This window comes from Enhydra lutris, unplaced genomic scaffold (assembly GCF_002288905.1).
Source record: "Enhydra lutris kenyoni isolate GAN:26980312 unplaced genomic scaffold, ASM228890v2 scaffoldscaffold66, whole genome shotgun sequence".
Classification (NCBI taxonomy): domain Eukaryota; kingdom Metazoa; phylum Chordata; class Mammalia; order Carnivora; family Mustelidae; genus Enhydra; species Enhydra lutris.
The window spans coordinates 7,798,523-7,811,293 of record NW_019154150.1 but is presented as its reverse complement, the minus strand read 5'-3'; positions in this window follow the sequence as shown (position 1 = coordinate 7,811,293).

Sequence of the window (12,771 nt, the reverse complement as noted above, 5' to 3'; positions counted from 1 at the left end):
TTACTATTTCTTGAATACTCACAGACATAGCTAAAATCTCATATTACTTTATTTGGAAGTTTTAGGTAGGTTTAGTGCCAGATGGGTAATACATCTCCAGAAACCAAATTTCTAGAAGCTATAGAAAAAAAAATAGGTGTCACCTGGTGAGGATGCTTAACAGGGCATGAGGAGGCTAAATGGAATAAACAAGATTAGAATCTCCACATGCAGGCAGAGTCACACTCCTCTGGCAATATTCATTTTCCCTTTAACCACCTTAATATTCATTGAGCTCCTGCTGTAAACCAGACACTGAATTCATAAGGTAACAAAGGGCCAAATGTCCCTGCCCACCAGTATTCAGCTTAATCCTCTCAGCACTTGAAGCACTTTGTCCTTATTTCATCTGGGATCCAGGTTTCTCCCAGTAAGTGAAAGTAGAGCATTCTTGTGAAACTTTTTGTAACCTGGAATGGCCTAAAGAGAAAAAGCAATTATCATTAATTTATCTGAAAAAAATTTTGAGCATTCCCAGAGCTAACAACTAACCACTATTAGGTTCTTCTGATATCTGAGGACCCATCTTGCTAATGGATGCACAAAATAAATCGAGACAAAGCACAGATGCTCACAGACCCAGTTCAAAGCTCTGATGGCTGGATGCTGAGATGCTGAGTGTGGATCCTAGGGAAGGAGTTGGCGGGGCCCCTCTGCTGCTCAGGTGTTCGCTGCCTCTATAATGGCTTGCTGCACAAAAAATGGTATTTTCACATTAGCCTTAAAAGTTAAAATCCTCTTCAGATTTCTTTCAGTTGAGTAAACAGGTACTAAAGGAGGTCTTCCACAAAAGCAAAGTGGCACAACGTGAACTTGTGGCAAGTGGGGAGTACCTATATTTGCTTTCACAGTTAGGCAGAATATCTAGAAAAATCATTCAGGGTAATTCCTTAAACTACCAATAAACAATAAGTAGGTAACAAATAGTAAGCATAATGTGTAGTATAATTTTATAGTAACTAAATAGTGATAGGTGTTAAGAGAAAAGAAAGTTGTTAAGTAGGATGGGAAGGAGGAAAATTAGGGAGTGGTGCTCTGGTGGCATTATGAAATAGGGTACGCCCTTATCTGTGGGGCATGTGTTCTGACACCCCCAGTGGATGCCTAAAACTATGGATAGTGCTGAAACCTATATATACTATGTCCCCCCCCACATGCATACCTAAGATAAAGTTTAATTTACAAATTCACTAATAATAAAATAGAACAATTATAACAATATACTGTAACAAAAGTCACATGAAAAGGTTCAGAGAAGCCCTATGACAGGAGCATGCCTGATGCGCTGGGGCATGGCAAGGAAGCCGGTGATAGGAAAGGAAGCCAGAGACTTTTCAGGAGGTAGGAGAGGGTAGGGGGATCTGCAAGACTTTAGAGGGGCTCTGGTTTCCACTCTGTTTTAAACTGGCAGCCATTAGAAAGTTTTGAATAGAGAAGTGACATGATTTAATTTATACTAAGAAGTTCTCTATGGCTGCTGTGTTGAGAATACAATAGAGTCAGCGAGGGGCAAGAAGGGAGCCCAGGAACTCTGTTACCGTGATTCTCCTGGGGAGAAATGACAGTGTTTCAGACCAGGGCAGTATTAGCAGAGAAGGTAAAAACTTGTCCAATTCCATGTATTCTGGATATTCTGAAGCTAGTGCCAACAGAATTGAATACGAAGTAAGAGAAAGCAGCTTCAAAGACAGAGCAGATGGAAGGTAGAATTATCACAACCTGAAAGGAGAAAGGTTGAGGGATAGGAGAAAGTTCAGAATTGTAGAGTGGAGGGTTCTTCCAAGCTTCCAAATGGAGGAGAGGTGGAGTGCGGAGTGTGAGAAGAAAGGTGGCTGGTGGGTTTACCTGTTGTTTGGGGGTTGTCAAGATTTAAATAGTATTTAAATTCCTTGGACTAGATGAGATCATCTAAGGAATGTCAGTAGATAGAGAAGTGAAGATGCCCAAGGACTGAGCTCTGGAGCATTCTGTCCTGAAGACGAAGAAGCACAATAAAGACTTAGAGTTTCCCCTGAGATATGTGAATGAAAAGAGTGGGAGAGACAGAGACAGACAAAGAGAGACAGAGAAAGAAACACAAGGAGAGCAGTATACTGGAGATCAAGTGAAAAACCTTATCATTAAGGTGGAGGGAGTAATTCACTTTATCAAGTGAGCAGAGAGTGATATGGAAGTCCTTAGTGACATTAGGAACAGGAAGAAAGGAATCAGAGACAGTGAGTTTAACAACTATTTCAAGTTTTGCTAAAAGGGAGCAAATAATTGAGGTGGTGGCTAATGGAGTATGTCAACTGGGTCTCCAAGAAACAGAGAAAAATAATTAGAAGGTAAAGGATTTGTGGTGAGTTGGGAGGAAACAGAAGTAGAGAGAGCTCTCAGGCCATGGTGCAGGTCTGAGGGCCACAAAAGAGAAGGGGAAGAAGGCATATCAGGTATGAGAGCCTCCAACTATGTTGCAGCTCTTGGAAGTCCACAACCAACCCATTAGGGACCTCTGGTGAAATGATTGTCTATACAGGAGTCCCACATTATGCAGAAGTGACCAGGCCTCAGCATGCCAAGCTACTGCCTGAGATCTGCATGGGAAGAACTGAGGAAGATCCTGAAAGTGTTGCACCTGAAGGTTATCAACTAAATGCACCCTTCAGCAAGTTCTTTTTTTTTTTTAATGTATTTATTTATTTGGTAGAGAGGGAGGACAAGCAGGGAGAGCCGCAGGCAGAAGCAGGCTCCCTACTGAGCAAGGAGCCTGATGTGGGGCTTGATCTCAGGATCCTGAGATCATGACCTGAGCCAAAGGCAGACACCCAACCAACTGAGACACAAAGGCACCCCTCAGCAGTTCTTTTCTGAAGGAAGACACAAGACGTGCACCTTTGCGGCTGCCACATAGAGTCAAAGGGAATTTGTAGAAGGAAAAATAACAAAATTCTCTCTAGAATTTCACGTGTCAAACTCTCACAGTGTTGAAAGCTCTGAGCATCAACATGTGTTATCAACCCAGCATGGCTCCGTGGCTACCTCTTTCCCCTGGGCTCTATTTCTCCACATGACAAATTGGTAAATGTCCAGGAAGAAAGCTGCAGTGAGTAAAGACCTCATCTCCTTTGCTTTCTTCTTCTCAGTGATTATAATCCCTCAACTCCTGCCTGTGTTGGTTACAATCAAATACGTTCAAACCATTATATATAGCTTTCATTCATTTTGTCCACTTTTTAGAAATATTTTCAGTGGGCATCTTACCTTGATGAAACCACAGAGCCAGATGGGAGGTCAGTCAGCATGGCTGTGAGTTTGAGTTTTTCTCTGTCATATTCTGTGGGATGAATGCAGCTGTGGAATGAGCAGAGAGTTGAATGTGACCAGCGCTGTAGTCTTGCCAAGTGAGTTGAGTCTAACGAAGTTAGACAGGAACAAGTGAGATGAAGATCTATACCAGAGAAAGAATGAAACTATTGACCATGGAACTGATCTGCTCTTGTGTAAGAATAATATTTGTTATCCTTTTTTTCCTCAGAATTGTAGCTTTTGTGATTATAGAATAGTTAAAGCAGTGAGTGCTCAAAGTATGGTTGATATCCCTCCTGTCTGAGAATCATCTGGAACATTTATTTAAAAAGCAGATGCCTTGGGGAAACTAGGTGACTCAGTGAGTTAAGCCTCTGCCTTCAGCTCAGGTCATGATCTCCGGGTCCTGGGATCGAGTCCCGCATCGGGCTCTCTGCTCATCAGAGGGCCTGCTTCCCCCTCTCTCTCTGCCTGCCTCTCTGCCTACTTGTGATCTCTCTCTCTGTCAAATAAATAAATAAAATATTAAAAAAAAAAAAAAAAAAAGACAGACTCCTTGGGGCACCTGGGTGGCTCTCAGTTAGTTAAGTGTCTGACTTCTGGTTTTGGCTCAGGTTATGATCTCAGGGTCGGGAGATTGAGCCCCACATCAGGCTGCACACTGAGCATGAAGCCTGCTTAAGATTCTCTCTCTCCCTCTCCCTATGCCCTTCCCCTGCTTGCATTCTCTCCATTCTCTCTCTCTCTCAAAAAAAAAAAAAAAAAAAAAAATCGGACTCCTTAACCACTTTCAGTCTCATTGAATCAGAATTTTCTGAATGGTTAAGCTTAGGCAAAACATTTGTATCAAGCTCTGCAAGTGGTTCCTATGTGAGTCTCTAAAACAACAGAGTCACAAAAATAGATACCAGTGTGATCTTTTACTTCCCTTTACTTTTTAATGAGGTTTGTGTTTTTTTGGTGATCATCCAACCTTGGTGATTTGATGCTGAGTAACAAGGAGGACACATCTATGTGCAGTATCCTTTGTTTTAAGAAGTTCAAACTCCAGATCATTTGAGGACTATAACATAGCACTGATAGACATGGGCCGTATGTAACTCACAAGAGCTTCTCCTCCCCCACCACAAGGCATTCTAAAACCTTAAGGAGAAACCACAAAAGGTTCCCACATCTTATCTCTTGCTAAAATTTTTAACTTTTCTTTTTAGTTAATGTAGTTATTATAGAGACAGGTTTGACCTAAATTTGGAAGACAACAAAATATATAAATTAACAAAGGAAGGGGGCCTGGTTTATTCCTTTGAGCTGGATTTGATATGACACATTGTCTACCCATATGGTGTTCATACCATCAAAAGACAAGAAAATGTGCCCAAATTCTTCCAAGCAGACTTTATATTTTAAGCAACATCAAGGAGTCATACTAGGTGGGTTTGAATAAAAGGGTGAACATGGCTTAAAGTTTATAGACATTCTGTTTTGCTCAATACACTTGGACTATTTGGTGTATTTTTTATTTTTTGTCATATTTGCTTTCAAGGCTTAGGCAGGTTTTCTAGAGGATTAATGTATTCTAATTCATTCATCCAGCTGAGAATTCCTATGAGAGTTGCAGGTTCAAAGTTCCCTGGGTGCCCAGAACGAATATAATGAGTATATAATATATCCTGAGGCAGAAACCACATTAATATGGTCAAGACACAGTCCATAACGAGGTGAGGAGGAAGGCGGATCATGAAAGATGACTGGAAGTTCACCAATCATAGACCAGAAAGTAGGACACAGCAACTCGAGGAAGATCATGGGTACAGTCCCACCAGGGCAAGACTCCTGGCTTATTCAGAAATAGTTTCTAACTCAGTCTAGATCCAGCAAAAAGTGAAGAAAGAGCTGGACTGGAAAGGCACTAGGGACCATGTCATAGGATGCCTTTTATATTATGCCTTTTATATTATGCAAATTGTTTGAATTTTAACTTGTAATCAAAGGGGAGGGAGAGTGGATTAAAAATGACTGGCTGAGGCCAGACGCTAGTTAGAAGTTTGACAGGGGATATGAAAGCTGAAGGACTCGAGTGCACCAGCATTGCTGAGGCCCCCATGGAGACATGGAGACAGGCAATAGCTCTTTTGAAATATGAGATACTACAATGTGTCTCCATCCTCAGGTGTATTTCAGAGAAGCACACTTTGGTCCAGGAGTTCTACAACAAACTCCCTATGCTTACTTAGGATGCCAAGGTAACCCAAGCTTTAGCGGTTCTCATTGGATTGGATCGTTAATATAGGTGAACTCACATTAACATTAATATTTACTGGTGCTATTGATTTCTTTTCTCTCTTACTTACGCAGGATTTTCTTCCCTTTTCCTTTCTCCAACTCTCAGCCAGTTATGTCTAAGACCCTTCAGGGTACCTCAGAGGGAAGACAGACAGTTCTAAACATTTTAAGCATTGCCACTACTCAATAGTCATCCCTCCATAGCCTGCTGGGCACTGCTGCCCTTTAGGAGGAAACCACACGTGTTAACAATGGAGCCACCCTAGAGTCCCAAGTACAAGCTGGTCTTTGGGAAGAAGAGGGACTTGGCTTTCTTAACTTGGGTTCCTAGAAGCAGAGCCTGAGATGGGGATTTCGTTGCACATGATTTATTGACGGAGTACTCTCAGGAAAACAGGAGTGACGTAAGCAGGATGGACAAGTAGAAGATGCAAACTAAGAATGTAGTTTGAGCTAAAGGCTAAAGGCAGGCTGATTCTAGCAAGGGTGCTAGAGCTCAAGTTGCACCACAGAGTTGGCCATCCCTTCAGGAAAGGGAAGCAATCTTTTATATTCTTATTTTGTGTCATCAGCTACAGGCTCCTGGATGAGAGGTGGAGACAGGTGCATAGCTCCTGAGTCAAGACAGCCTTTGCCTGGCTGAAGGCAAATTTTTGGAGAAGAGGACACAGCTACGAGGCCTTGGTAGCCAACACTCACAGTAGCTGGGGATCTGAGTGGAGCACCTACAGCATCCACTCTATGAGTTTCAGTGTCATTATGCTTATAGCCCAGGCCACAAGGTTAAAGGAAGTGCTCCTTCTATGTTCATATACACCTCTGCTGTTTTCCACAAAGAGTTACAAGGCTGGGAAACACATGAAAATGACATAGACAGTGAAATAGTCGGGATTGTCCTTTCTCCCTAGCAGGGATGAGCTAACACGTCCATGTAGAAAGGGAAAGAGGCTAGGGATCAAAGAAACTTTGGGGTTTTATGAATATGTAGCACAGACTTGGCATATAGTATGGGTGGTAGGTTGCAACAATCCTAATTTGTACTCGTTCCCTGTGTCCTTGTTATATTCCATGTGACTTTGCAGCTTTTCTCACTAAAGACCGGAAATCTACTTTCCTATCCTATTCCTTGAATTTGGACTAGTCTGTGTCTTGCATCAGCCAAGAAAATGTGGCAGGAATGCCAGTGTCCCTCCCTGCTCTAGACCTACATCTCAAGAAGCTTTGTGTGTCTCTGCTTGTTCTCTTGAGCTTCTGCCGTCACCATGCAAAAACATGCCCAGACTAGCCCAATAGAGGATGAAAGACATATGGCAGAGAATCAAGTCATCCCAGATGTCCTAGACAAGGCCATCCCAGATTAGCCAACAGCCAGCCAACTAATCTGCAGACTCGTGAGTGAGCCCAGTCAAAGTCAGCAATCACTTAACTGTCCTCTAGTTGATTCCAGACACAATAATCACTTATTCTTGTATGCTACGGTGATTTGTGGTTGTTTAATAGCATCACTGGATCAAGAGATAACTGTTATAGTAGATATGCAATAAACATTTATTGCATATAAATCAGTTCGTTATGTCACCAAAGGGGCAGAGTGCTACACCATCATGAAAGTGCTGGGCTGACGCAGAGAGAAGAGATTTTATTTCCCCTTCCCACTCCTAGAACTATATCCAACCAAGGCCTCATCAAAAGAGCTGGGAAATATTTAGTGGTATTTCCAGAGGGAATTACATCGATAGACTTCACCAAAATGTTCCCTACTCTGGCAGTCTGTAATACCCGAGCCTTGGCATACGCCCAGTTGGAAGGAGGAACGCGGTGTTGGGGGAAGAGTAAAACACAGGAGGGTCGCCGTCATTATGTGCAGGGCAGAATGCTTAGTCTTGATATTCTGCAAATGTTTCAAGCCAGGCTGCATCTTCTCCCTCTTCCTCCCTCCATAGCTGGCAACCAAAGACAATTAAGTGGAAAGGCACTTAAAAGTTGGAGCCTCTGAAGCATATTTTATGTCTGTCTCGGTCTCACTAGTTTCATGGGCCCATTTTTAATTTCATCTGGCAGCCACTACAGGAAACAGGGAAGGTAAATCAAAGAGTTACTTTTTATGAGGGCTTTGAGACTACACCAATAAGTAATTCCTGTGGTTTTTTTATTTATTCTCTTGCAGTAGGCAATTTCGTTGTTTCTTGGATTTGTTCCTCCTGTTGCTTTTCGCACCACCTTCTCTCCTGCTCTCAGCCCCGTTATTTCCAGACAGAATATGCTACTGGTTAAAATAAAGACACCACACACCCCACTTCCAATGGTTAATTTGAGCTACATTAGCAACGCGGCACTCCCTTTCCGGCTGTGCCTGTTAAGGTTCACACTGAGGACGTCTGAAAAGAGAATCTCCTCAGTAGGAGACAATTTTCTACCTGACAACCCACCCTACACGGTAACTCTTGTGAGCATCCAGCGACACTCTTCATTTTTGCTGTCATTATTGTTATTTTTAAATCCAGAACCAGGACTGGAAATAAAGACTTTTCCAATTTGTTTCTTTTAATCCCAAATAATGGGGGATCCATATAAAAGCACTAAGTGAAGAGTTAGTCCTGGCAAGACAGAAGCCAGTTCAGGAGAAGCTCTGTGGAAAGAAAAGATACACACTGACCCTTTACCCCAAACCGATCCCTGCATCTGTTTTGTTTTGTTTTGTTTTGTTTTTTTAAGATTTTATTTATTTATTTGACAGACAGAGATCACAAGTAGGCAGAGCAGGGTCGGGGAGTGATGCGGGGAAGCAGGCTCCCCGCTAAGCAGAGAGCCCGATGCGGGGCTTGATTCCAGAACCCTGGGATCATGACCTGAGCCGAAGGCAGAGGCTTTAACCCACTGAGCCACCCAGGCACCCCCCTGCATCTGTTTTGTTTAGTTTTAATTTGAGTAGAGTGGACACACAATGTTACATTAGTTTCAAGTGTACAACATGGTGATTTGACAAGCTTATTCTATTACTAATTTTTTTAAAGATTTATTTATTTATTTATTTGACAGACAGAGATCACAAGTAGGCAGAGAGGCAGGCAGAGAGAGAGAGGAAATCAGGCTCCCCTCGGAGCAGAGAGCCCAATGTGGGGCTCGATCCCAAGACCCTGGGATCACGACCCGAGCCGAAGGCAGAGGCTTTAACCCACTGAGCCACCCAGACGCCCCCTCTATCACTAATCTTATCTGTGATGTTGCTTTGGCTCTCAGGACCAGGATGAGATCCACCAGAACATTTATGCAATCGGGTCCTTGGCAAAAAACACACACACACAGGCCCAAAGACTCAGAAACTCACAGGAAAGAGTACTCCCCACCCCCACTGCCATATCCACTGAATTGGCAGAAGAGAGCAGGAAGGCAAAGTCTGGAAGTAGGAACCCTGCTGGGGAGGGCAGAGGAGAGAGGATAGAGCTTGATGTACCCATCCCCCGGCTGGCACAACCTGAAAACAGAGAGCTGTCAGGGTCACTTTCTCTGCTACCTGGAGTGGCTATCATCTTCTAGCATCTTACTCCCACCTGCAGCAAGAAGGTACAAACTTTTGCGAATATATGACCCTTTCTGAGAATCTTTTGAAAGTCACAGATGTTACCTGCAGACATACCTGTATGTACATGCATCTGAAAGTTTGTCTCCTGTTTCAGTTGTCCCGTGAATCACGGGCCAATAAAGCATCCTCTGACCTAAGACTGACACACAATTGTCTTTCTACTGTGAGCATGAATGTCATTGCCTCATTACCTCAATGCCTATTGATCTCGACTCATCCTGTTCACTTTTCTACTGTCTTAGCTGTGGTTGACAGCTCTGCTTTTAGCCAGCCTAGCTATGCCTCTACTCCAGGACAACAAATATATTTAGCATATGGGAGCATAAATGTCACCCCTACATCTTATGGAAGGTGTTTTTTCCAGCACTTGGGATCTGCATAGCACATGACTTTGCTCAGGGTGCCAGATGATGGTCATTTTACAAACTGAAATTCAGGGGTGGTTAAGTATCTGCCTTTGGTTCAGGTCATGATCCTAGGGTCCTCTGATCGAGGCCCGCATCCAGCTCCCTGCGCAGCGGGGACCCTGCTTCTCCCTCTCCTTCTGCTGCTCTCTCGTGCTCTCTGTCAAATAAACAAATAAAATCTTAAGAAAAGAAAGAAAGAAAGAAGAAAGAAAGAAAGAAAGAAAGAAAGAGGAAAAGAAAAAGAAAAAATCCACAAAAATACCTCAAATTCGTTTGAAAAATGAGGTTTCCAGAGTGCACTGCCTTGGTCTAAACCCCAGCTCTACCACATTCTGGCTGTGAAATACACTTGCTGAGGCTACGATTCCTTATATTTAAGGGCGAATAACATTAATAGTTCTTACCTAGGTTTTAATAGTGATTAAATGAGATAATTCTTGAAAAGAATTTAACACAGGGCCCACCAACGAATAAATACTAAATGCACTTTATTATTTTACTATTGTTGCTTTCTTTGTAAAAAAGAGTCTTAAATTTTTTTTATTAAATTCCATTTAATCATGAAATAAATACTTGAATGTTTACATCTGTACTTGGACATAAGAAAACTATATATATAATCTTTTATGTGAATGGTGACTGTGACCAATTCCTTTTTAAGAAATTTAACTCAAATGACTCAGGACCCCTTCCTTCATGTCTCAGAAACCTCAACTCTGGTATTATGAACAGAAATTTGTCTCAAGTTTTGTTTTCTCTGCCCTCCTCTAAGATTTTGATATCAATGTTATGCTGGCTTGGGAAAAATAATTTGGAAGTTTTCCTTTTTTCCCTATGCTTGAGAACAATTTAAATAGTATTGAAGTTTCTGTTCCTTGAAGGTTGAAAGAACTCACCCAGGAAACCATCTGTGCCTGGCACTGTTTGAGGACGAAGTCTTTAAAACTTTCTCAGTATCTTTACATGCTCACCCACGCAGAAGTCTTCTGTATCTTTTGGATGTAATTTTAGAAATTTGTATTTTCCTAGAAAATTATCCATTTCATTTAGCTATTCGGATTTATTTGAAGAGAGCTTTGTAGAATGTTCTTACAGAGTTCTCGTGATCTCCACTGTATCAATGGTGATTTCTAGCTCCTACTTCTGTGTGTGCACTCTTCTCTCTGCATCCACTCCCACTTGTTTATTTCTGTGATTAGACAAGCTTGGAGTTACCTACTTTGTTTCACTTAGTTTTCCAGAAAAGCTCTTGTGTTTATGTACTAACTGGGCTGTTTTTCTATTTGCAAAGAAACCCATTTCTGTATTAATTTGATTTTTTCCTTATTTCTCCTTTTCTCAAAGTTACTTGATCTTCTTTTTGCTAACTTCTTGATATAGATGTTTGTGCATTAATTTTCATTTATTCCTATTTCCTTGCGTCAACACTTAGCTGTCTTACATGGCTTTTTTTCAGAGTATCAACTCTTATAATTATGTTATTTTTTATTATGATGATGAAGTATACTAAAATACCTATTTGTATTACCTTTGAAGGGAAAATTCTTTGAGAGAACTTTAAATTTTTTTAATAAACTTTAAAATTTTTAAGTAAAATTTTTAGTAAATTTAAATTTAAATTTTTTAGTTTAGTTTTTATTTTTAGACTAATTTCAAGTTGTATTGCCTGTGGTCAAAGGAAACATTTTGAACTATTTCCAATTATGGCATTTATTGGATAGAGGTTAACTGTATCTCCATTGGCTCAAACTTACTAATTATATTCTTCAGATACTCTATAGCTTTCTTATCTTTCTTGCCCTGTATTTCATTAGTGCTGATTCAAGACGAGAACTCTCCCACTAGTAGTGTTTCTGCAAGTTTCTTCTCAATTTCCTATAGTTCGCACTTCAGGTTTTTGAAGCCCAGTAATTCAGTGCATAAACATTCCTGAGGTTATATTCTGAAATACCTACCTTTCCCTCATTTGACATGTTTTTCCCTTGAATTTTTTTCAGAGTTGGAACCAGGTTTAGAAGGACCTGAGGGTTTTGCTATTTTTGAACCCTTTGCAGGAAAATTCACAAAGTACTCCATTATGAGCACAAGTTTAGTTATGGAGCCTTGGCGGGGACCTATGAAATGAGGGACACTGAGTCTTCACCTTTATCAGCTTCACAGTAAATGTGTGTATGTATGATCTCTCCTGACCCCATCTTTTCTTGTCCTTGAAGTCCTTTTCCCTGCCCTTCCTCCCTTACTCATTCACTCTCCAGATATTTAATTGAGTGTGTACCTGGAGCAGAGAGCACTGCACTAGGTGTTGAGCTTACTCAGAACTTTTTGCAGAAGTCTCTTCTCTACCCAACCTTTAAACATTGCTGTTCTTCAGGATTCTGTTATACACCTGCTTCTGTTCTTACTCTTAGGTTTTTAGGAAATCTCATCCAATTCCAGAATTATCCATATGGCCTCTCTATACTGACGACTTCCAAATCTTTACCTCCAGTCCAAATCTTTACACTGCCTCTTTGCTAATGGTTCTCAAACTTCTATATCCCACCCAAATTTTCCCAGCTGAGTTAGGCATTCATATATTCTACTCTTTCTGGTAGCCCATCCACTGGGCTACCAAAGCCAGGTCACATTCAACATATCCAAAGACTACAGCAAATTCCCCCCTTACTTAACATCACCACCATCACCCAGTCACCAAATCATAAACTTTGGCATCGTTCCCAAGGGCCCCTGGGCCGTGACCCCCCCCCCCCATATACAATCACCAAATTGGGCGTAAAATGTACTCTCTTATTCAGTGAGCCACTATGATACTTCCAGGAGTACCCGTCAGCCTGGCAGACTCCTTACATTCCTTACATCCACTTGTCCACATCTCTGCCCCGACTCTATTTGCCATCCTCTAAGCAAGAAAAGCTTCATTTGACTCAAATACGATCATTTTTTCTCTTTTGCCTAAAACATTCAGGGACCTCTATTTGCCCTTTAAGAAAAATCCAATCTCCTCAGTGTGACATAAAAGACCATCTTAATCTGGCTGCTGGTCTAATCAGTTTCTTTAAACTCTGTCCCTTTCCGCACCAGGATGCTTCCAGAATCTCAAAGACACCTCAGTCTCTGCCTTCAGATCTTACCAGATGCTATCTCTTCTGCTTAGAACACTTGTCCCCCACC